The sequence below is a fragment of the Chlorocebus sabaeus genome, chromosome 2 (genome assembly GCF_047675955.1).
Source record: "Chlorocebus sabaeus isolate Y175 chromosome 2, mChlSab1.0.hap1, whole genome shotgun sequence".
Lineage (NCBI taxonomy): Eukaryota > Metazoa > Chordata > Mammalia > Primates > Cercopithecidae > Chlorocebus > Chlorocebus sabaeus.
The window spans coordinates 91,416,628-91,442,492 of NC_132905.1; the positions used below are offsets into that span (position 1 = coordinate 91,416,628).

A 25,865-nucleotide genomic window follows, 5' to 3' on the forward strand; every position below is an offset into this window, starting at 1 on the left:
GAATAATTGTGACAAGCAGAAGTTGGCTTCATGCATACATCTACATGAAGTTAGAGTAGTTGAAAATCAACATTTGAGCAGAGCAGGGTAGAAGAACTTTATTATGCAGCAGTATATCTCTTGCTAAATGACAATATCACCACAGAGTTAGTAGCTTAAAACATATACTTCCATTTATTATCTCAGTTTCTGTGGGTCAGATGTCTGAGCACAGTTCAGCTGAGTCCACTGCTTTAGGGTCTTAGAAGGCTGTAAAGATGTTGGCTGAGCCTGTGGTCTCATTTGAGACTTAACCGCAAAAAGATCTCGTCTAAGCTCATATGGTTGTTGGCAGGATTCTGTTCTTTGTACACTGTCAGACTGAGGGCCTCAGTTTCTTGCTGTCAGTCAGCAAACATCTGCCATCAGTTTATTGCCATGTGGTCCTTTCTGACACGCCCACTTAATTTGCAAAGCCAGTGAAGGAGAGTCACCTTGCAAGAGGTGTACATCTTATGTGTCGTAACCGTGGACGTGACATCCCATTACCTTTGTTGTATTCTCTGGCTTAAAAACAAGTCACAGGTACTGCCCACACTCAGAGGGAATGGTCTGCACAGGATGTGAGCACTAGGAGGTGGGATCATGGGAGCCACCTTAGAGTCTGTCCATCAAAGTTCTCTGAACTTTGCTTTCTCGTCGCTTCATGACTTGTTTCACTGGAATTTTAGAGCTATTAGGCTTTATTGCTTTAAGAAAGCACTTTTAGGGTTACCATACCATGTTCTTCTAGTTAATGGAGAAATTAGTCTGAAAGATTTTCCCTCTGTTTCTGCTGCTCTTCTCTAATATTTGCTCTGCAGACCACTCCTCCTTGAGGTGGTATGAAGGAAATAAGCCTGGGGAAAATTACCTTCTTGGAGATTGACAGCTCACATTAGCATATTGTAGGAAACCTTTGTACCCATTAACATAGTTAGGGCAATCTTTATTAAGCTTTCCCTGAGCACTTTATAAAAATACGCATACCACTAGCCAGTAAGGTATTGTTTTCATTTAACCTATGATGAAACAGGCTTAGAGGTAAACTAATTTTCCCATTTTAAATGGGAAGTGGTTGATAGGGTAGGATTCAAATCAGGCCTTAGTTTCCACTCTTAGTTTTTATTCTGTATTGCTCTGTGTTATTATGGTGAGTTGTATAGTTATTTTACTGTATATTAATGTTGCAATGTTATACTAATAGAAATAAAGTGCACAATAAATGTAGTGCGCTTGAATCATCCCAAAACCATCTCTCCACTCCCAACCCCCACCCTGCCCTTTGAAAAATTGTCTTCCACGAAACTGGTCCCTGGTGCCAAAAAGGTCGGAGATCTCTGCTGTAGAGCAATACTTGTCAAACTTTCTCACGTTGGGGCCTTCATGGACGAAATTGAAGACACGGTTTTGGGTATCCTGAGGGTTTTAGGGGATCTTGGCACATCTGAAACATCTGTGGTGCTGTGTGCCACACACACCAGTTGGCAAGCTCTGCCCTATAGGTAATCATTTTTTCCTCAATTCTTTTTAGCTGCTTCTTCAATTTACCTCTCTATTCTGAACAGTGTGCTTATTGTATCAGGATGCTTTTGGATGCAGCTATTGAACCTGACCCATACTGGTTTAAAATAAGAGGACTTAACTCACAATTAGAAGTCCAGGGGATAGGCTCAGGGGCTAATTGATTTGGTAGCACAGTGATGTCTTCAGGGCCCCAGGTTTTCTCATTTCCCCCTTTAGTCACTAGCAGGCGCTATCCTCAGATTATCATATGGCAGTGTCAGGAGTTGGATTCAGATGCAACGATATCCATGGGAAGAACGGAAAATTATTTTTCTTGTAGCTGGATAAGAATGTGGAACCTTGGCCTAGGAACACGCCCTGGATTCAAGAAACACTAGAAAGGAAAATGGGATTACACTTAAACCAGTTAGGCTCACTCCTGGCACTGGGCAGGCTCTCCTTGAGCTCATGCCTAAATGGAGGTGGATGTGCAAGTGAGTTCTGAGCAAAATTAGCTTCTGTTACAAAGAAGGGGAATTTGGAGGCTGGGTCGGCAACCCTGGCCCTGTTTTTGTATTTAACTTAAGATTTAAGACATTATTTGTTGATTTTATTTAAGGTCGATGACTATTTAACTTTAAGCCACCTATCACACTTTTTTCTTCCAGCTATTGATTATAGTTATATAATCTTTTTTGGTAAAATCAATATTCCATGCTTAATTATAACTAGGTTTTGTTCACCATAAACCAGATTCTGTGCTGTGACTACATTTTCCACCTTGTATAATCTTGTTTTTCTAAGAGTTAACAATTGTATTTTCATTCACTTTGTTTTCTAGTACTTGTAAGTTTTCTTTCTTTTTAGTAGGCACTCAATGTAGTTTTTGGTACAATAAAAAATATCCTACAGTTGTTTTTTGTTCCCTCTTAAGAACCATCTCATAGAGCCTCAGTCACATTGCTTCTCTATGAAATTCTTGCTCTCTGGACCTAATAGGATCCATTTTGCATATTTTCCAGCATAGTTGGATCTCCTGTTTCCTGACTCTCTGGCCATTATCGTTCCTGTTTTTATCCTTCATTTTGCTGGAGGACATCTTTCAGTAGTTCCTGAGAAAAGGGTACATGGGAGGCTAATTTTTTGAGATATTGTCAGAAAATATCTTTAATCTGCTTTCATTTTTAAAAGTTTTGACTGGGTATAGAATTGCAGTTTGAAAGCAATTTTTACTGAGAATTCTGTGTGTGTGGCTTCTTATTCTTCATGTATAGAATTGCAGTTTGAATGTAATTTTTACTGAGAATTCTGTGTGTGTGGCTTCTTATTCTTCATGTATAGAATTGCAGTTTGAATGTAATTTTTACTGAGAATTCTGTGTATGTGGCTTCATGGTATTCTAGCTTCATATAGCAGATATAGTTTGTACTTTGGATTTCATTAAAAAGAAAACACAACACTATGGAAAAGGCAGAAAATATAATGAGCTCCTTGTACCCATCATTCAAATTCATCATGTATTAACTCATGACCTCCTTATCAATGTCTGTGTTTTTATCTCTCCCTCTTCCCTCTGTGACCTCCTCATAAATATCTATGTTTTTATCTCTCCCTCTTCCCTCTGTGACCACCTCATAAATATCTATGTTTTTATCTGTCCCTCTTCCCTTTGATTTTTTAAATTTTTTTTTAATTTTTGGACTCTTGCCCAGGAGTGCAGTGGTCATGGCATACAGCAGTTTCGACCTCCCTGGGCTCAGGTGATCCTGCCACCTCAGCCTCGCAAATAGCCTCCCTATAGGCACACACCACCTTGCCTGACTAATTTTTCTGTATTTTGTAGACGCAGGAGTCTTGCCATGTTGCCCAGGCTAGTCTCAAAACTCTGGGCTCAATCAGTCCACCCACCTTGGCTTCTCAGAGTGTTGAGATTACAGGCATGAGCCACCAGCCTGACCCTGCCTCTTTTGCATTTTTAAAAGCAAGCCTAGACGTGTAATTTCACTTTTGAGAATTTTAGTGTGTAATCTGTAAAGGATAAGGGTGCTGTAGCTAACCAATACCTTTGTCATACCTTTAAAAGGTTAACAGTGCTTCTTCCAATATCCAGTAAGAATTCAGATTGCCTTATTTGCCTCATCAGTATATATTTTTTAACAGTTTATTTAAATCAGGATCTAAGCAAGGACCAGAAATTGCCTTGTTTGACAAATCTTTTGAGTTTTTTTTTCTCCTTTTTTTTTTTTTTTTTGAGACAGTCTTGCTCTGTCGCCCAGGCTGGAGTGCAGTGGCACAGTCTTGGCTCACTGCAAGCTCCGCCTCCCGAGTTCACACCATTCTCCTGCTTCAGCCTCCCAAGTAGCTGGGACTATAGGCGCCCGCCACCACGCCTGGCTAATTTTTTTGTATTTTTAGTAGAGACGGGGTTTCACCATGTTAGCCAGGATGGTCTCGATCTCCTGACCTTGTGATCCACCTGCCTTGGCCTCCCAAAGTGCAGGGATTACAGGCGTGAGTCACCGCGCCTGGCCAAAAAAGTTTGTATTTTATTATTTTTTTGAGATGGAATCTCATTCACTGTGTTGCCCAGGCTGGAGTACAGTGGCCAAAAAAGAACTTTTAAATTAAAAACACCATTTTTTTAAAAAGACATTGAGTCTTACTGTGTTGTCCAGGCTGTTCTTGAGCTCCTGGGCTCAAGTGGTCCTTCTCCCTCAGCCTCCCAAAGCGTTGAGATTACAGGCATGAGCCATCACTACCTGACCTTACTTTTCTTTCTCTCTCTCTCTCTCTCTCTTTTTTTTTTAAAGTATATATGTATATATATTCTTTAAACAAATATATACTGCATTCTCGACCTCCTGGGGCTCAGATGATTTTCCCACCTCGGCCTCCTGAGTAGCCGAGACTATAGGCGTACACCACCATGCCTGACTAATTGTTTAGTATTTTTGGTAGAGGCAGGGTCTCACTGTGTTGCCCAGGCTGGTCTTGAACTTCTGGGCTCAAGCAGTCTGCCCACCTCGGCCTCTCAGAGTGCTTGGAATACAGGTGTGAGCTACTGTGCTGGCTTAAAAGAATATTTTTGATTCGAGCTTGGCTGAACTTAAACGAATATATGGAGGACTGTTTTTTGTTTTCGTTTTTGTTTTTCATCATAGAGTTGTCTCAGTTTCCTCTGGATTCCTGTTTTTCTGCTTGTTTTGATTTCTTTCCTTGATGTCGGCAGCTTTCCTAAAATATTTGGCCATCCTCGGGCACGTGGCTTGTATTTAGGAGTAAGGCATGAAGCTGATGGGAGCTCTTTGCGAGGGTGAGGCCTATTCACTGGAGGCTTAGTAGGCGGAGTGGTAGACCCATGAATATGAGTATTCCTAGGGTTTTACGGCAGTGCTCTTGGCTTTCAGGTTGGGGTTGTGAATCCCATGCCGGCATTCTGCAGGCAGAACTGTGGATGAAGGAGGGCTGGCACGCACGGTTCTGTCTAAACACTCTTGCTCACTTCTGTGGTATTTACTTATTTATTTTTACTTTTTATTTTATTTTTTATTTTTTTTTTAGAGACAGGATTTTGCTCACTTGCCCAGGATGGAATGCAGTGGCACAATCACAGCTCACTGCAGCCTTGAACTCCTGGGGGCTCAAGTGATCCTCCTGCCTCAGCCTCTCTAAGTGCTGGTCTTGCAGGTGTGAGCCACTGTGCTCAGCCTTCACTTTTGTTTTCAGTCCTGTGCCTTGAACCTATTTTCTGTTGTGCTTGATACCTGTCAGTACCAAGTCTTCATGTTCACTGGTCCCCAGAGAATATGCCTGTAATGTCTTTGGAGCTAGCATAGTTGCCATCCTGGATGGGGTTTGGGCCGCAGTTTTGGGGTCTTACTACCCTATTTTTATATATTTTTATTGAAAATAACTGAGAAAACTTGCAGATATAGTACAAATAACTTGTTTTCTACACCATTTAAATGTTGTTGGCATGAAGTCCATTATTTGAATACTGTAGTGCATTTTTCCTACAAACAAGGGCATTCTCTTACATAACAGCAATACAGCCATCAAAGTAGCAGTTTAACATGGAGACATTACTGCTATCTCATCCGTATGACTCCATTCTGTTTTTGGCAGTTGCCGCCATAGTGTAGTGTTCTTTATGGGGAAAGAACGCTGCCTAGGATCACTTACACATTTTGTTGTTACTGTTTTTCTTTTTTTTGAGACAGTCTCACTCTGTCATTCAGGCTGGAGTGCAGTGGCATGATCTTGGCTCACTGCAGCCTCCACTTCCCATGTTCAGGTGATTCTCCTGCCTCAGCCTCCCAAGGAGCTGGGATTAAAGGTACCCGCCACCACACCCGGCTAATTTTTTGTATTTTTAGTAGAGACGGGGTTTCACCGTGTTGCCCAGGCTGGTTTCAAACTCCTGAGCTCAGGCAGTCCACCTGCCTCAGCCTCCCAAAGTGCTGGGATTACAGACGTGAGCCATCGCGGCTGGCCTGTTGTTACTGTTTTTCAGCTGTCCTGATTCAGAACAGTTTCTTACCTGTCTAATGTTGACATTTTTGAGGAATACGGGCCAGTGATTTTTAGAGTGTTACCCTCAGTGTGCGCCTGGTGTTTCCTCATATTAGATACAGGTTAGGTGTCTTAGGCAGGAATGATGCTGTTTCGAATTTTGATGAAGTCTAATTATTAAAAGTTTTTTTTATGGAATGTGCTTTTGTTATCAAATTTCAGAACTCTTCATAGTGCCCTGGTTCTTTTGAATGGAGAATGGCATTTGGAAACCTAGGTCTAAATATTAGGTGTGCTTGGTACCGTTAGTGTGTGGATGCTCCTGGGCTCTCAATGGACAGAGCTAGAGAATATGTGCATGTCCTGAGCCTCCCATTCCTCAGCTTTCTAGGTTTAGGGGATACATTAGCTGGTTTCCTTGGCATCTCCAACTGTAGACGCTTTTTTGTGGCTTCCTTTAGTCTCCTAAGCCCGCCACTACCGTGCCATCTTCTGTCCATTGTCTAAAAACCTCTTTGTCCATCACTGTCTTGTGTCTTGTTTTATTATTTTTTAACTACTGATTTTAGGTGAGTTTTATCTTCAGTGCACTTTTGTGAGAGAACAGAGGTAAATGTATAGATTATTCAATATGTTGAGTGTTTACTTGCTGAAGCTTTAATGCTCTTTCAAACCAATTTTTGCCTTTTATTATTTTTTTGCAGTCATCCTTAACCCCTTGTTTACCTGCTCTGTTCCTGATTGGGCTGTTCTACAGCCTATAATCTTCCACAACTCTCCTTTGTATGGAATGAAGACAAATTTATTAAAGTTTTCAGATTCTTTTGATAATCTAGCCCTAATTTATCTTTCCGTTTCCTTTTCTGCAGTTCTGCTCCAGAGCTTACATTTTGCCACTCATGTTAGGCTCCTCTTCAGCTTTCCTAGCAGCCTGCCTTTGGAGCACATTGTGCTTCTCTGATAATGTTTTCTATATGGCACAGAGCCTGTGCCAGGGCATGTAGTAGGTGTTCAGTGCATTAAACAAACATACAGATCCTCTAAACTAATAAAGCCACCCAAACTTGTTTATTGCCTGTTACCATTTTCCAAATACTGTCATTTAACCCTCAAAGCAACTCTGTAAGCCGTTATCGGATACATCTTTCATAAATGATGTTGAGTAAATTGCCCAAGGTGAGTAAATTGCCCAAGGTTACACAGTTATAGTTGTTAACACTGAATTTAACAAATGTTTGTGTGCCTGTATGTGACAGGCCGTTTTAGGTTGTAGAGACAGTTGGGGAATAAAGCTGACAAACATATCCCTAATGGAAGCAGTATTAAAATGCTCAATCCCAGTGAGGCTGGTTTTGGGGCAAGTCTTCTGTAACCTGACATACTCATCTCAGATGTCATCTTCTGTAGTCTTTCCTGACTTTCCTAGAAGTAGGCAGGGGAGAAGTGGAAAGAATAGCTCCATCTTTTGTTCTCATTAGTTCCTTCCTTTCTTACTGCATTATCATGTATAGCATTTGTAAAATTATTATTTGTATTCGGAGCATGTCTTGGTCTGTTTGTACTGCTCTAACAAAATACTTTGGACTGAATAATTTATAAAAAATAGAATTTTATTTTTCATAGTTCTGGAGGCTGAGAAGTCCAGCATCAAGGCACCAGCAGATTCAGTGTTTGCCACAGGCCTGCTTTCTGCTTCATAAATGATGCCTCTTGCCGTGTCCTCACTTGATGGAAGGGCAGGGCAGCTTCCTTCAACCTCTTTTACAAGGACACGAATCCCACACTTCCCCAAAGGCCCCATCTCTTAATACTGTTAGGGCCCAATGTGGGAATTTTGTGGGGAACACCAGTATTCAGAATGGTCATAGTCTGTGCTGCTGTAACAAAACACTGCAGGTTAGGTAATTTACAAAAAACAAAATAATTTCTCACAGTGCTGGAGGATGGGAAGTCCAAGATCAAAGTGTTGGCAGGATTGGTGTCTGGGGAGAATCCAGTCTCTCTGCTTCCAAGATGGCATTTTGAAAGCTGCACCCTCTTTAGGGGAGAAATGCTGTGTCCTCACAAGGCAGAATGTGAAAGGGCAAAAGAGACCAAACTTTCTCTGTCAAGCCCTTTTATAATGGCATTAACCAGTTTGTGAGGGCAAAGCCCATATGACCTAAACATCTTCCAAAATCCTCATCTCCCAGCACTGTTATATTGGGAATGAAGTTTTCTTTTTTTTTCTTTTTTTTTTTTTTTTTCTGAGGCAGAGTCTCTCTCTGTCGCCCAGGCTGGAGTGCAGTGACCGGATCTCAGCTCACTGTAAGCTCCGCCCCCCGGGCTCCCGCCATTCTCCTGCCTCAGCCTCCCGAGTAGCTGGGACTACAGGCGCCCGCCACCTCGCCCGGCTAGTTTTTTGTATTTTTTAGTAGAGACGGGGTTTCACCGTGTTAGCCAGGATGGTCTCGATCTCCTGACCTGGTGATCCACCCGTCTCGGCCTCCCAAAGTGCTGGGATTACAGGCTTGAGCCACCGCACCCGGCCAGGAAATGAAGTTTTCAACAATGAATTTTGGGGGACACATTCAGACCATAGCAGGGCCTTTGATAGATTGAGCTGCTTTGGTGGGGAACTGTCTCTTTCTGGTATCCAGGATGCCTGCCACATAATGTGTAATCTCAGTAAGTGAGTGCATTGGTAAGGAAGATCCACAGTGTGCTTTACCGGCAGCAGGTAGCAGTACTCTCTACTACTCCAGACTGCCTCTTTGTAAGAGTACAAGCAGTTTCAGAAACTCCACTCTCTATTTAGTTGGGAGGGTGTGCTCTCAAAGAGAATACCTACAGGCAAATTTTTACCGAAATTTCATAAACTGTCTTTTTTCTGGGTGTGTATAGGTCTCTGGTCTGGAAGATGGAGTCTTGACTCCTCCACCACCAATGGTAACCATCTGGTAGGAGTTTTGAATTATTTGTTAAAGAAGTATGCTGATATGAGATGTCAGAATTTACAAGCCTCTTTTCAAATCAGGAGATAAATTATTTCAGAAGAGGTAGAATGTTTATTTTGAAACATTTTGCAAACAGGTTTGTTGTAATTCTTTCCTCGTATTTGTTGGCATATAACATGTTGAGGTTATCTGTTGCTGCTTAACAAACCATGGCAAAATTCAGTGGCTTAAAACAATATTCATTTCTTCGCTCACTGTGTTCCAATTTGGGCAGGGCCTGTCTCCATCCCACATGGCATCTGCTGGGACTCGGCAGTCCAAGGTGACGGATTCCCTCCCATGCCTGGTGCCTTGGGCGTCTTCCTCCACGTGGCCTTTCCACCTGGCACACTTGGACTTTCTCACAGCTGTGACTGGTTTCCAGAGGTGCCCAAAGTTGAGGCTGCCAGGCCTTCTTAAGACTTACACCTTGAACTGGCAGTGCCATTTCCGCTTGATTCTGTAGGCCAGAAGCAAGCCACAGGCCAGCCCCGATTCAAGGGGTTGGGACACGGGGTGGGGATTGTATAAGGTGTGAACACTGGCAAGAGTGGTTTATTGGGCCACCAAGGAACACTACCACATGAACCAAGTCTCTTTCTGAAGGGGAAAAAGGAAGAAAGATGACTTTTTTATTCTGTTTGTTTTTTATTGTCTAATCTTACTGACCTATTTTGTAATGCAGTGGTGTATTTCTAACTTTTGCTTTAACTCCATTCAAATAGCAGTATAAAATTAATTTAATTTTTCAAATTCAGTTGAACTGTATTCGTCTTGATATGTATCATAAGTACAGATTTGGGAGTGAAGAAAGTAGAACAATGAATACTTTATGGCAGAGGTCTTCAGCCACTGAGCTGTGGACCGGTACTGGTCCATGGCCTGTTAGGAATTGGGCTGCACTCCACGAGGTGAGCTTTGGGCAAGCGATCGTTACTGCCTGAGCTCTGCCTCCTGTCAGATCAGTGGCGGCATTCGATTCTCATAGGAGCGGGAATCCTGTTGTGAACTGCACGTGCGAAGGATCTATATTGCATGCTCTTTATGAGAATCTAACTGATGATCCGAGGTGGAACAGTTTCATTCTGAAACCATTCCCCACCTCCTCCCGTCCGTGGAAAAATTGTCTTCCACAATGCTAGTCCCTGGTGCCAAAAAGATTATGGGATACTCAGCTCCACGTTGCACCTAATGTAGCAAAAGACTAGATAAAAACCCTGAGTATATACTTCCTGAAATCAGTGACATAAACCTCCTTCTGGGTTACACGTTACAGTCCACGAACGATCTCAAGTATTCAAGTATCTCAAGATTTCAAGTATCTCAGTTCGCCTGTGGTTGTCCTTTGTACAGGTGGAAGAAAAGAGGGATCTCAGATTCCCGGTAGTTGCATCCCCACCCCCAAACAGATCTCTCCGTTCTTCATGCCCTGGATATGATAGTGTTTCATCCATTTAAATAGTTCTCTTCTTGATTCTGACTTGAGGGATGGGCATCTTGTGATTAGGTTTGGGTATGACAGTGGAAGTTTGTCAGAAACATTTTGGGTCATGGGCCAAATACATTGGAGTCCGTCCGAAAGCTCAGTAGGAAATGTAGATTCTCAGGTTTAACCCTAGGCTAACTATATCTGAGTATCTTAGAAGAGGTTTGGATGTTACAGAGTTTGAAGATCGCATTTTTAGGCCCTGTATTGTTTATTCTCTGTGAGGATGATGTCGCTCTCCAAGGGTGTAAGGATTATTATTGGGGAGTATATATTCAGGGCAGCTTGAATCTGTGCTCCTGCTCCTCACCTCACTTTTCTTTGGAGGGAGATGGAAAATCTTAGATGTTAATCATGGTTTGTGGCCCTCCAAAAGTTAACCTTACATGACAAAACCTTATTCCTTAATGTTTAATTTCCCTTGTTAAGGAGAAATTTAATTTCTTGAATTAAATTTAAATTAAATTTCTTTCCTGGGAATGGGATACTCAAAAAAAGGTTGAGAAACATAATCCTATAAGAATTACTCTGGCATAGTAACTGCCCTGCAGTGTCTGTGTCCTCTCTGCTGTCCTAGGAAACCTTAGGATGTGATTTTGGCTATATTATTTTAATACGAAGATTTTACTTACATTTAATGGATTAAAAAGAAAAACATTCTAGATGGGTGGAAACATTTACTCTGTAAAATTTTGCATCCAAGTCAATTGATTTTTATCCTTGTGAATGAAGCCCTGTTAGGATAGACTCTCTTCTGGGATTTGGAAACCTTTTGTCTTCATAATGGCATTATATACTGAAAACTCTTCATGTTTTCCACCTTGTTAACATACGACAAGCCAGGGCTTTTATATGCCACAGAAAACACAGGAGGTGTTCTTTCAGGGACATGTTCTTAAGTCATTCCTGTCTTTCCTCCTGGGAGTGACTCCTGGTCCCATGTATCTGTTTTCTGTGTAGTGCAGGCCAGTAGGTGAAGTGGGTGGACCCCAGCGCCCCTGTGCCCTTGTCCTCTAGGAAGGAGAAGGGGTATGGGAGGCATATTGTTATCTGGGTTTTTTCGTTTGTGACTTTGGGCTGGGTATAAATGAAAATGCCTCTTTTTTTCTTTTTTTAGGTTGGGGATGGAGGGCAGTAGTGGGAGAAATAGGAGTTTCTAATATATTACCTTCTTTAAAGAAAATTTTCAAATTTTGAGTTATTTTTCTGTCCTTAAAGGTAATGTTAACTTCTTTGTATTTGTCTGTTTTCTGTGTAATTAGTCGAGGCTTAGGAGAGCTAAAGGCATAGTCTAGCCAGAAAACCGAAGTCCTCTGGATATCTCCATTCACTTGAAAATACATTGCTTGGCAATTGACAGATGCTGGGGTAGATTATTTTTTGAGTCAGTGAATGAAATTAATCCAAAGTTTTTTTTTTTTTTTTTTTTAAATGTAATTTTCTGTGCTATGAGTTTAGAATCTAGTCTGAAGCGTAATATTGAGGAAAAAGTGAACTGGGAAGTTAAGAGACTTGGCGTCCACTATTCTTACTACCTACTATGTTTTAAAACTTCCATAGACTTAACTTTCGTTGTTTATAAACTTGAAGAATTGGTAGACGACCCTTTGAGAGCCCTTCAGGGTCCAGAATTTTGTCATGAAGTATGGTAAACACATTAGAATGTCCTCAACTGATATAGTTGTGAGAAGGAATTAGTTCCAGTTATCATGTAGAGAGTAGTGAATTAGGGTAAACAGTTGAGCCACTGTAACAGTTCCAGCAATTTGATGGCTCTGAGAACATGGAATCGTCTTGGGGTGAGTGCCCAGGTTGGTGGCACTGACTGCCTCACATGGTCATTTGGAGTCACACATTTTTTTCCGTCTTGTTCTTCCGCTGTACCCTAGGGCATAGTCCTTGTGTGTTGTCTCTGCACTAGCTCAGAAGGTGCAGAGTAGAAGGTGCAGAGACAGAGTAGAAATGCTCACTCAGTGTCCTAAGGCCCTGAAGTGGCACTTATTTTCACATTCTTTCCATTTTCACATTCTTTCCCTGCGAACTTAGCCACATGATCATACCCAGCCACAGGGAAGCCTGGGAGGTGTAACCTAGTCGAGCCATCGTGTGTGGGGCTACTGTTACCATGGAAGATGATGACTGGAGTCTCTGCCACAACTAGTATATATGAAGCTATTTCTTAGTATATTTCTGGGGACCCTTTTTCCTTATTTTTGTTTAGCAAAGAGTTAGGTAATTAATACAAAAAGTAAATTATTTTGGCAAGTTATGCTAAGGGTAGTATATTGAAAGACAAGTTTTGAAATCAATTAGAAACCTAAAACTAACCAGCCGTGATTACACCTTTGTCCCCTCTAATTAAAAGTCTGGTGAAGAGTAGTTAGAACTTTGCTACACGCTGGTTTCTTAGGAGCACTTAAGTACACATTTAGTCCCAAGTGACATCTCTTTTCCGTAGCAGAAATCTATGGTTCTCTTCAGTAAACTAGTCCAGTAAAAGGAAGCTGCTGCTTGAATATCATCAGGCTTCTTGGGCTTCGAATTCTTACTCTAAATACCCAAAGTTGGCCATGTTTCAGAATTGCCTGGGGTCCTTGTTCAAAATATAGATTCAGGCCTTATCCTCTGGAGATTCTGATGGTTGTGTTTCTGAATCTGAATTTTTTTTTTTTGAGACAGAGTCTCGCTCTGTCACCCAGGTTGGAGTGCAGTGACCAGATCTCAGCTCACTGCAAACTCCGCCTCCCGGGTTTACGCCATTCTCCTGCCTCAGCCTCCCAAGTACCTGGGACTACAGGCGCCCGCCACCTCGCCCGGCTAGTTTTTTGTATTTTTAAGTAGAGATGGGGTTTCACCATGTAGGCCAGGATGGTCTCGATCTCCTGACCTCGTGATCCGCCCGTCTCGGCCTCCCAAAGTGCTGCGATTACAGGCTTGAGCCACTGCGCCCGGCCCTAAATCTGAATTTTTAACAAGCCGCTCAGGGCGACTGTGATGCAGCTATCAGTGGTATGGGATCCAGTACTTTAGCTATCTGTGCCTCAATCACCTTATATGTGAAAGTGCGTAATTAATACCTTACTGGCTCCTGTACCTCACAGGATTCGGAGAGCATGAGATGAGTTGTATTTTAAATTATTTCATAAATTTAAAATTACCGTAAAAGACTGGGCACAGTGGCTCACGCCTGTAATCCCAGCAAACTTTGGGAGGCTGAGGCAGGAAGATTGCTTGAAGTTTGAGAGCAGCCTGGGAACATAGGAAGACCTCATCTCTTTAAAAAAAAAATATATATATATATGTATGTATATATATTTATATAATTATATATATATTTTTAGCCTGCAGTGTACACACACACACACAATAATTAGCCTGGCACAGTGGCAGGCACCTGTAATCCCAGCTATTCTGGAGATGGGAGGATTGCTTGAGTCCAGTCTTGAGTCCAAGGCTGCAGTATGGTAGGATTTGCACCTTTGCCTTCCATCCTGGGTGACAGAGTGAGATCCTGTCTCTTAAAAAAAAAAATAAAAGTACCGTAAAAATTGTTAGGTGGTATTACAAGTTGTTTGGCAAGATTTTGTGTACAACAGCCCTGAAAGGTAAGTGCTATTATCTCCATTTAGAAATAAACTGGGAAATAATAGGTAAATCCCTAGGCTTCTTGATTTTGCATAATTGAACAGAGACTCAGAAAAAGTTATCTGCCCAGTGTAACTGCCAGTAGCAGAACAAACAATAATTTATAGATTTTTTTGTTTTTACAAAGCTTATAAAATACCAAATGACAACTTGATGCCTTGGGTGTCCTATGTGGAAGACTCTGCTTTGTACTTGGCGATGTCAAGCTGAATGAGACACATTGTCTGCACATATGGAAGTTACAGTCTAGTAGAGGAGAGAAAACTTAAAAACGAATCGTTATAATGTCCTTAAGAATCATTTTCTTTTTATGAATGAACCCTACAACCATAACAGGACAGGTTGTGAATATATTGTAGTTCAGAGGAACGGAGAGGACATGTGAGGCGATCCTTTTGTGAAGAGCACAGCTTGAGACAGGAGGAGAAACTTATTTTTTATTTTTTTACCGCAGAGGGAACAGTGTCAGTTGCTCAGAGGACTCTTCTTTCTCCCCTGGTGTATTTGCTAGGACCTTGTAGCAAGTAAAATGATAGAGAAACATGCGTAGATGAAGGGTGTGTCCCGTTCCCTGAAATCAAGGGAAGCGGAGCTAAGATTGGTTATGCAGACCATGGGCTGGGCACTCCCTACAAAGTCACTTTAATCAATCCCAACACTCTTGTGAGTAGAGAGAGGCAGAGCCCTTTAGTGGGAAGAGCATGAGATTTTTAAAACTTAGAAATGGTTGGCAGTGGTGGGGCCAAATCTGGATTGTGTGTGGAAATTCAAATAAGTGGATTTTCCTTTTTTCTAAGACCCATAAGACTCTTCCTCCTTTTTCAGCGCATTTGGTTTGCCTTGATTTTGACAAGAGTGTGATTGCTGCTGCCCCATTATGAAATTGAGGATAGAGATCTGTGGGTTCATTGTCAAGCTGGAGGATGCAGGCAGGAAAAGAGCGTGGGAACCCTGCAGAGTTTGTGGTAGGGGATCTTTACAGGAAATGTAAAGGTTGATTTATCTGGCAAAGATTGTACTAGATGTTAGGGATAAATTAGTGAAAAAAAGACAAATACAGTTTGGACTTTCATGTCATTGAAAGTCTTTGGCATTTTAACATTTACTGTTTTTAATAGAATATGTGACAACTGTCTTGACAAGTACTGTTCAGGATTGGGTAGCTCAGTGTTGGGTTTCACTGAGCATGAGAGGCGTGGAGATTTTATGTTACATGTCTTCCAGTGGTTCTGTCTTTCTAAAGCTTGAAGGTACTCGTGAGAAAGCAGTGAGACTGTCCATGATTCCAAATGAGATGTTGATGTAGATTAAGCACAGTGTTTCATCCAAGTATGCAAATTAAGAATACAAACACAGGTTGGAGCATTTTTCATAGGTGACATTTGTAGAATGTATTTTAAGAACATTTGGAACTTTTTTTTAACCTCCTTGTATTAGTTCCCTGTGGCTCCTGTAACAAATCACAAATTTAGTGACTTAGAACAGTAAAAATTTATTCTCTTAACAATTCTGGAAGCTAGAAGTCCAAAATCAGAATCATTGACCTAAATCAAGGTGTTGGCAGGGCCAGGGCTGTGCTTCTTTAGGAGGCTCAGAGCCTCTTGCTAGTGGCTGCCAGTACTTCTTGACTTGTGGATGCCAGCATTACTTGACTTGTGGCCACATCACCTCAGTCTCTCCTGTGATGGTTGTGTTGTCTTCTTTCTATGTCAGATTGCCCCTCTCCCTCTCTCTTACAACACTTGTGATGGCATTTAGGGCACCTTGATAATGAAGGATAGTCCCCTCATCTCAAGATTCTCAACTTAATCACACCTGCGAAGACCTTTTTTCCCCCAAATACAACATTTATAGGTTTCAGGGTGTAGGATGTAGATATCTTTTGGTGGACCATTTTCCAGCTTATCTATAAATTACTTGTAAAAGTAGGAAGGTTGCTTTTGAAGTAACAACTTTTAGATATAAGTATACTTCCAACTGTAATAAGAATTAGTGATAGTTTTATAACTTTTAGTGTTAACTTGATGATCCAAATTTGAAATCCAAATTGGGAGACAGCTCCCAAAATTTTACCACCTAATCTGTTTTTTGTAACAATGGTTTTGAGCTACTTTTCTCTAAATAATGGAAGTTATTGTTCTTTTAGGGTCAGTGTAAGCTGACAGTGGTAACTTTTATCAAGTATTAAAAATGAGTCTGAGTTTAGGGAAATGATATGAATGATTGGAATTTATTTTAGCAATCTAGGAATTTTATTGACTGAGAAGGTACAGAAATATACTTTGATTGTACCCTTTCTAAAGTTGCTTGGTTGTATCAAAGTTGAAAACAGGGGCCAGGCACTGTGGCTCACGCCTGTAACACCAGCACTTTGGGAGGCTAAGGTGGGTGGATCACTTGAGGTCAGAAGTTCATGACCAACCTGGCCAACATGATGAGACCCTGTCTCTACTAAAAATAAAAAATTATCCAGGTGTGGTGGTGCACGCCTGTAGTCCCAGCTACTTGGGAGACTGAGGCGGGAGAATTGCTCGAACCTGAGAGGTGGAGGTTGCAGTGAGCTGAGATCGTGCCACTGCACTCCAGCTTGGGCGACAGAACAAGATTCTGACCAAAAAAAAAAAAAAAAAAAAAAAAAAAAAAAAAAAAAAAAAAAGAAGAAAATAGGTTATAATTGGACTATATTTTTCTTATTATGCTATATTAGGTAATTTTGGACTGGTCTAATATAGCTCACTGTGAATAAAATATAAGCATATGTGGTGTTTAAAAAAAATATGTTCACACTTAGGTGCCAGTGGAAGGTTTCATAGTCATGAGCCAATTGTGAACATAAACGTGTGTGTGTGTATTAATTTTAATACTTGGTTTTTTTCTTGAACCTGCCTGTTCTGTGTTACCTTTTACAAAGTACTTTTTATTTCTCTACACCTTAAGATACATATTTTGAAGCTTTTCAGATAGTCTTGTTATTTCTAGTTCTTTTTTTGTTTGTTTGTTTGTTTTTTGAGACAGAGTTTGGCTCTTGTTGCCCAGGCTGGAGTGCAATGGCACCATCTCCGCTCACTGCAACCTCCGCCTCCTGGGTTCAAGCAGTTCTCCTTTCTCAGCCTCTCGTGTAGCTGGGATTACAGGTGTGCCCCACCACACCTGGCTAATTTTGTGTTATTAGTAGAGACAGGGTTTCACCATGTTGGCCTGGCTCGGACTCCTGACCTCAGGTGATCCACCCGCCTCAGCCTCCCAAAGTGCTGGCATTACAGATGTGAGTCACCGGGCCCGGCCAATTGTAGTTCTTTTGGTGTGAAATTTGGTTTCTCTTTTGTAATGAAAGATTCTTTGTATCTTTCGTAATTACTGTGTATAAGCTCTTCTTCACATGAACTTTGGAAGGTGTTCTACATTTTGAGGGATATACACATTTACATATTTTCAGATATTTAGAGTCAATATTGTTCCAACTCCTACTTCACACTGACAGTTTCCACTTCCCACTTCCCATTCCCCAGTTGCCAAATATAATAGCCATAAAGAGCATCAGATTGATTTATCCGCCATCCCTTTGTGCAATTGCTGCCATGTTTTTCTCCTACTTATACAATTTTATTATTTTTGCTTTAAGCTGTATTTTAAACAACTGAAATTTATTTTTGTTTAAAACTCAGTTTTTAAATGTAAGTATCCAAAGGAAAAAATATTTATGAAAACTTGGTTTCCATTTGGTATCAGTTTTCTGCCCTAACACTCTTCAGCTTTTCTTGTGCAGGTCTGCTGGCAAGGACTTCTTTTTTTTTCCTCCTTAAAATTTTTAATCTCTAAATGTCTGTATTCAGTCTTGAGTTTGAAGGTTTTTTCACTGAATATAGAATTCTAGATTGATACTTTTTGTCTTTTAGCACTTTAATGGTGTTCCATTGTCTTCTGGCTTCCATTATTTGTGATGAGATGTAAGTGGTAATTACTCTCTTTATTCCCTTGATACACCAGTCTTTTCTTCTGGCTGCTTTCAAGATTTTCTCTTTCTCTGGTTTAAGCTGTTTTACTCTGCTGTGCCTGGGTATGGTTATCATTTGAAAGATTTTAAGCTGTGGTTTCTTCAGATATTTGTCCCTTTTTTTTTTTTTCTGTAACTTTATTTACATGCATTATACAACTTGATATTGTTCCACAGGGTCTATTCAGTTTTCTTTAGTCTTTTTTCTCTCTCTTCTTTAGATTAGACAATTTTCTTCCCCTTTCCCTTTCCTTTTTTTTGAGACAGTCTCACTGTGTTGCCCAGGCTGGAGATGGTGCCATCTTGGCTCACTGCAACCTCCACCTTCCAGGTTCAAGCGGATTCTCATGCCTCAGCCTCCCAAGTAGCTGGGATTACAGGTATGCACCACCATGCCTGGCTAATTTTTGTATTTTTAGTAGAGATGGGTTTTCACCATGTTGGCCAGGCTAGTCTCGGACTCTCAACCTCAGGTGATCCTCCCCCCTCAGGCTCCCAAAATGCTGGGATTACAAGCGTGAGCCACTGTGCCTGGCCTAGGTTAGATAAGTTTCTATTGATCTGTCTTCCAAGTTTGCTCGTTTTTTTTTTTCTACCATCTTCAATATGCTATTAATTTCATCTAGTAAATTTTGCTCTTTGGTTATTATGTTATTCACTTTTAGAGTTTTCTTTTTGTTCTTTTTTTGTAGTTTCTATTTTTCTGCTGAGATCCCCTATCTGTTCACACATTAAAGACCATGTGTTCCTTTAAGGTTCTGAAAATAATTCTAATTCTTTGAATGTATAAAATAGCTGCTTTAAAATATTTGTTGCTAAATTTAACATCTAACATGGGGTTGGTGTTTTACTGACTCCCTTTTCCCCCTTAAATTTGATCACATTTTTCTGTTTCTCTGCTTGCCTTCTAATTATTTTTGTATTAAACAACAACAGCAGAGACAAGGTCTTGTTCTGTCCCCCAGGCTGGAGTGCAGTGGCGTAGTCATAGATCACTGCTACCTCACACTGCTGAGCTCAGGTGGTCCTCCTGCCTCAGCCTCCTGAATAACTGGGACTATAGGTGTGCACCACTATGCTCAGCTAATTAAAAAAACAAAAAAAAATATATAAATATAACTGTGTGTGTGTGTGTGTGTGTGTGTGTGTGTGTGTATATATATATATATATGTTTTTGTATAAATGGGGTCTCACTATGTTCACCAGGCTGTTGTTGAACTCCTTGCCTTAAGCCATTCTGCCTTAGCCTCCCAAACCATGCCTGGCATGCTTGCCTCCTGACTTTTGATGAATACTGGTTTTTTTTCCTCCTAAGAAGGTTGATTTTTGTTCTAAAGTCTGGTTGGTCACCTTGAACTTGTGTAGGCTTGGTTTTATACTTTATTAAGGCAAAATTTATTTACCTTAGGTAACTTCAGGATGGTTCTTTACCCTCTCTAATATGGTGGGCCATGACTTTCAAACTGGGTTTTCTTGTGACTCTTGTCTGGATTTGGTTTTAGACATTATTGGTACTGATCTGGAGTAGGCTGTATGCTAGAGTGTGGTTCTTAGTCTTGAAGGAGGAAGGGAATGTTGAGGTGTGTATTAGGGTTCTCCAGAGACACAGAACCAATCAGACACACACACACACACACACAGTATATATATATGTATATATCCATAAGTAAATAAATATAAATTGATATAAGGAATTGGCTCACGTGACAATGGAGGCTGAGCAGTCATAAGACTCACATACGTAGAGTAACACTTGGCCAAATGTGTGGGCACCCTGTGGCCTAGGCAGGTTGACACAAAAAGTTAACTATCACAGGGTGTTAATGAGATTTCTTCTATGTGGTTGGGCAGGGACCCCAGCTACCCCAGACCTGCTCATTGTCTGTCATTTTGGTTCTGGTCTCAGTCTTTAAGTAATCATTCTGTGGCTCAGGTTGTTTCACCTGGCCCATGTGCATTCTGGTCCTCATGGCTCTCCTACATCCAGACTTCTGGAGATCCCCTTCTGTGCACCTCCCTTCTCTCTGGCACACAGCTTCAGACTTCTGAACTCTAAGCTTTACCTTCACATCTCAGCATGCCCGTCATGCTTTACTGAGCCTCCAGTTCCTTTCACCATGTTGGGAAATTGTCCCCAGACAACCAGGAGACTCATGACCCTTCAGGGGTCACAGTGTTGGGCTACCATTTGTTGATTGTCAGAAAACAGTTGGCTCAAATATTTTCTTCAGTTTTGTGATTGTTTAAAGTGGATATATCAGTACTAGTTATTTTCTTGTACGGAAGCAAGATATGTGAGGATTACTGTTTAATACCCATTAGGCGTACAGGTTCTTTGCAGGTGCTTGGAGGAATATAAGGATTAATACAGTTAGTTTCCTATTGAGCATGGCTGGGGTGGGATTGTGAAGTGGAATGTATGGATTTAGAATGGTTCAATATAAGCAAGTATCCAGCTTCATGATTGCAGAATACGGTTTTGCTCTAATGGCATGAACATTCTCAGAAAGTACAGAATCTAAGGATGAAAAAAAAAGCTGAGTGGTGGAGACAGTTTTTAAAAAAATTTTAGCTGCTGTTCTGATTATATTTCATGGAGTAGGTAGATATTTAAATGATTTTTTAGTGATGTCGGCCTTTGGGTAAAGATGAGGCCCACTGAGAGGACTCTAGAGCAGTTGAATCCCACTTCCCATCTAGGGTTGGAATCATGGCCCAGGCAAACGCTGTGGGTCCCAAGCTCTGCAGGAATGACTGGGGACTGCCATTCATAAAGCAGCTGTCCCACTATTGGATGTCTTTGTTCATTTATCTATTTTCTGCATAGTCTCCTGCATCCTTTTCCTAATTCTTGGCTTTAGTTCTGTTTTCTTGAACTACAGGGAGCGAGTCAAGTCATCCCACCTCTGTGAGACTTGCTTGATTATTTGAAGGCATCTATCCGTGACTCCTTCAGTCTTTCATTGTCTTGGCTGCACAGCCTTAGTACCTCCAGATCCCCACCCACCTATTACTTTCTCGAGAGTTTTGAACTTTCTCACTAACCTTTTTTTATGTGGATCTAGGATTGAAAAGAATCGTGAGCTTAGGAAGCCTTACGGATACAAAGACTACATATTCAGGTCTCCCTTGTCAAATATCAGAAAGGTTATTTCTGACAGTCCTCCTTCCCCAAATCTAAATGTTTCCGTCTTTTAGCAATCTTTCCCTCCCTCGTAACTTTAGCATGGTGTATGGTGTGTGTGTAGTCATACATTAGTGTGATTTTTGTCTGTTTCGTACACTGTACTGTGAGGTCCACGAGGTGGAGGCACAGTGGCAGCAGCCTCACCCTACATCTCCAGTGCTGGGCATCATCCAGTGTCATAGCATCATGTGATTTTTAGAGTACTATTCGTGTGTGTTCAGTTATGTAAACTTGTTTCTCAGTTGTGTCAATAGGCATAAATAAGTTCTCACTGTTGATGTTATTGAAGTGTATCCATATGTATGTATGGTCATTCCTTTTTTTTTCTAAAGGATAATGTATGTATTTATTTCTTAAAAATTCCAGGGGATGTACCAATGTTAGCCATTTCTTGTCTCTTGTATGGCTACATCCAGTTGTAATTGTTCAGTAAAACACATGAGGTATTTGAAATGCTTCAAATATCAAGAAACACTAACTTATCTCTGACATACCATACTTTTTAAAGCAGAAGCGTTTTCTGTAATGGTTACTACAGAGTGTTTACTGGTTAACTTTTGGTTAACCAGAAGCATACCATTCCATAGCTATTCCAGTTAACTGAGGTTTATATCCGTAAGGACATTACCAGACATAGAAAAATTTCTCTCTTCTTCAGCTGGAGACCCCAACCACCAACACACCCTTACTACCTTCTTGAAAACATAAAGTGATGGGACAGGGTGCGGTGGCTCAAGCCTGTAATCCCGGTGCTTTGGGAGGCTGAGGCAGGCGGATCACTTGAGACCAGGAGTTCGAGACCAGCATGGTGAACATGGTGAAACCCTGTCTCTAGTAAAAATACAAAAACTAGCCAGGTGTGGTGGCACATGCCTATAATCCCAGCTACTTGGGTGGCTGAGGCATGAGAATTGCTTGAACCCGGGAGGCACATGTTATAGTGAGCTGAGATCATGCCACAGCACTCCAGCCTGGGCTCCAGAGTGAGACTCTGTCTCCAAAAAAGAAAAAAAGGGCCGGGCGCGGTGGCTCAGGCCTGTAATCCCAGCACTTTGGGAGGCCGAGACGGGCGGATCACGAGGTCAGGAGATCGAGACCATCCTGGCTAACAAGGTGAAACCCCGTCTCTATTAAAAAATACAAAAAACTAGCCGGGCGAGGTGGCGGGCGCCTGTAGTCCCAGCTACTCGGGAGGCTGAGGCAGGAGAATGGCGTGAACCCGGGAGGCGGAGCTTGCAGTGAGCTGAGATCCGGCCACTGCACTCCAGCCTGGGCGACAGAGCGAGACTCCGTCTCAAAAAAAAAAAAAAAAAAAAAAAAAAAGAAAAAAAATTTTTTTGGTGTATATATATATATATCTTTAATAGTGACTTTTACTAGTGAAAATTTTAATGTCCTCATTACTGTTATTTAGAAAAAATTCTTTTTGAGTTGATGTTTAAAATAATTTTGAATTTTTTTTTTTTTTTTTAAATGATGTTTTACAACTCCTGCCTACTGCTACTCCCCTAGCTCTCCAGGCCCATTGGCCTGACTAGTAAAGGTTTGCTGTTTTTTCTTCCGGACATTTTCCTTTGTATCTTCATTTATATATAAGTGCTCATATTCTTGTTATACACAGGTATATTTACACACATAGGTTGGGTATCCCTAATTCGAAGTGCTTGGAAGTAAAACTGTTTCGGATTTTGAAATATTTGCATATATGTAGTGAGGTATGTTGGGGATGGGACCTCAGACTAAACATGAAATTCATTTATGTTTTATATACCGTAGACGGCCTGAAGGCAATTTTATACAATATTTTCAGTAATTTTGTGCACACAATAAAGTTTTGATTGAGCTGTGGCTGTAACTCATCATATGAGGTCAGGTGTGGAATTTTTCATTGGTAGCATCATGTCTGTGCTCAGTAGATTTAAAATTTTGGAGCGTTTTGGATTACAGATGCTCAACCTGTACTTCTGTAACAGAGTAGTTTGAATGCTTAATTAAAATGGCAAATCAGTTTGATTTTATGATTAAACCTTTTCAAAGTTTTTGTTACTTTCAGATACTCATAAGTAAGGCATATAACCTTTCTAGACCTCACTTTCCACATTTGGTAAAGGACTGATTTGAATTAAATGAAACTGAAAACCTCTTAGCTCTCAATATAACAAATTCTGGGTTAAATTGTATAACTCATCTCTTAGATATCATGAAGAATGTGTTTTTAATATGAAAAAGTATGAAGATAAAAATCACGTATGACTTTGGGTAGCAAGAAGAGAGTTTGGGGGAAGTTGCTAAAGTGTAGTTTTTCCCCCTAAGAGCGGCGAGAGAAGGGCAGCTAATCAGACTGGTGGTGGAATCCGTCTCTATTGCCCGGGCTGGCACTAGGAAGTTTGAGCTGTATCGATCCCTCAAAACTAGCTGATGACATCTGAAAGGCAGTTTTATCCCGGCTCCCTGAAGTTTCACATTACAGCTGTACATTTGTGTTAACGCCGTGAATGCTTCAAAAAAAAAAAAGTTGTAGAAATCAAAGCTTACATAGGCAAATCTTTGTTAGTGACTTAGTTAAAAAACAGCATTTCATGAATAATAGTTTCCCAAGCTATTTTAACCCTTTTCCCTTTCCCAGAAGAGAAACAAGAAAATCCCACACATCTTGCTCAGTCGTGGTATATTTGTAAGCTCTCTTGTCACAAAGTGTCGTGGATTCTTTAAATTTCTTTTAGTTAGCTTCTTTTGTCCAGTAGCTCACTTATTTTGTAGTTTGAAGATGACTGTACTTCTGACACTTTTCTCACATACTCCTGCTTTAATTTTTCGAAAAACTTTCAATTGCAAGAAACTTCAAACATACACAGAAGTGGAGAGAATACTATAATGAGCTCTCATGTCCCTAGTCTCTTGGCTTCAGCAGTTCTCAGTGTTTTGCCCATCAGGTTTTCTAACGCTTTTAGTGTAAGTAATGCCACATTTAAAAATACTCTTTTTAGAAAAGAGGCTTAGTATTTAAAGGGAAATAAACCAGAGTAATTCCCAAGATTTATATGATTAAACTATAGAGTTGATAATTATATAAAATTTTTTTAGCACTTAAGACAATCATTGTCTATAGCAGAAGTACTAGCTTTTGTGCGCTTTGCATTGGATTGAGTTATAGAGCTAACCCACAGCAAACTCATTTGTTCACTATTAGGTTGCAAGTATCACCTAACTCTGCTTACTTATCTCATCTTCAATATTTACAAATTTTAACTCACATTTGTTTCAGTAAAGCAACCTAAAGTAGATGTTTTAGGAGATGAATTGGTGTGATGGTTATGATTTTCTTTTACTCCTGTATTGATAGTCAGCTGTAGTTGAGACTGTTAGCCTTCTGGAGGGTGAGGTGAACAGGGCTTTTTCCACTTCCCGGGCTAGAGGCTGACATGCATGCAGTTACCTGCAGTTCAAGGCAGAATGGGGTTAGGGTGGTAATGGTGGCATAAATACTACTGTGCCAGGGTCATGTCTGTAAGTGTGTGGTGGGAAACTTTCTGGGGGAGACAGCACTGGCATTGGGTTTGGACGTGGCATGTACAGGCAGAGGTGGATAAAGAAGACCCATGGAGTAGCCTTAGTAAAAGAGTGGTATTTGGATAGTGGGACTTTGTTCATTGTGGCTGGAGTGTAGATGTGTACTAGGAGATAGAATGAAAAGGTAGAGGTAATAGTAATTTAAAATATAACGGTAAAAAGAAGCAGCTGTGTACTGATCACTTACTGTGTGCAGTGTTTTAAATGGTTTACAGGTGCCACATCTTTGATAATACAGCAATTCTGTGGGTGCAGTAAGTCATGGAGCCAGGAGTTCAGCTGGGGCAGGCTGGCTCTGGAGCATCACTGGTGCCTTAGGGCCTCGAATGCCAGATTAAGCAGCGCCAAGCACTTTTTTGGGTCTTATTTTTGGATGGTGGTGGCTAGCAGGATATTAACTGATTTTAAAAACAAATATATTTGTCCATTGTCGTGAACTTTTTACCTTTGTTGGAGTTTAAAAAATTGAAAGTACTTACTGGTTACTTATTGTGGCCCCTAGTTAGAGTTCATGATGAAGGGACTTTTTAATGTTAAGATGGAAGCTGAATTTCTTGGACCATTTTTTTCCTCATAAAAGATGTATATATTTATAAAAATTGCAATACACTGAGAAGTGTAAAAAATTAGTGATTAGAATTTTATTAGCCAAAGACATTCATTATGAATAATCTTAAATGCTTTCTTCGAGTGTTTTCTATGTATTTATTTTACTTTTCTAAAACTGTGCTTTGGGAAAGGCTTTGAGTCTGTTCTAATATAATTGTATAACTTCCCCCTCATGTAGTGAAGCTTTCAGAAGAATTCAAGTGATCAAGAAAAAACAGCAACATCGTATCTGTGTTACCTTTGTGTTGAACATTTTTTATTTATAACATTCAGTTTTCAATGATAAACTTTTGTATATATATTTTGTATTTTCTGTTATGAGGTGAATTTCTTAAAGTAGAGATTGAACATGAAGCAAAATG

The 25,865-nt window shown here is 40.6% G+C and overlaps 1 protein-coding gene across 4 annotated transcripts in view; it reads left to right on the top strand.

Annotated features, from left to right (window-relative positions):
* DYRK1A (dual specificity tyrosine phosphorylation regulated kinase 1A) overlaps positions 1-25,865 on the top strand; it is a 150,659-nt gene that overhangs the window by 20,321 nt on the left and 104,473 nt on the right. The window lies entirely within an intron of this gene.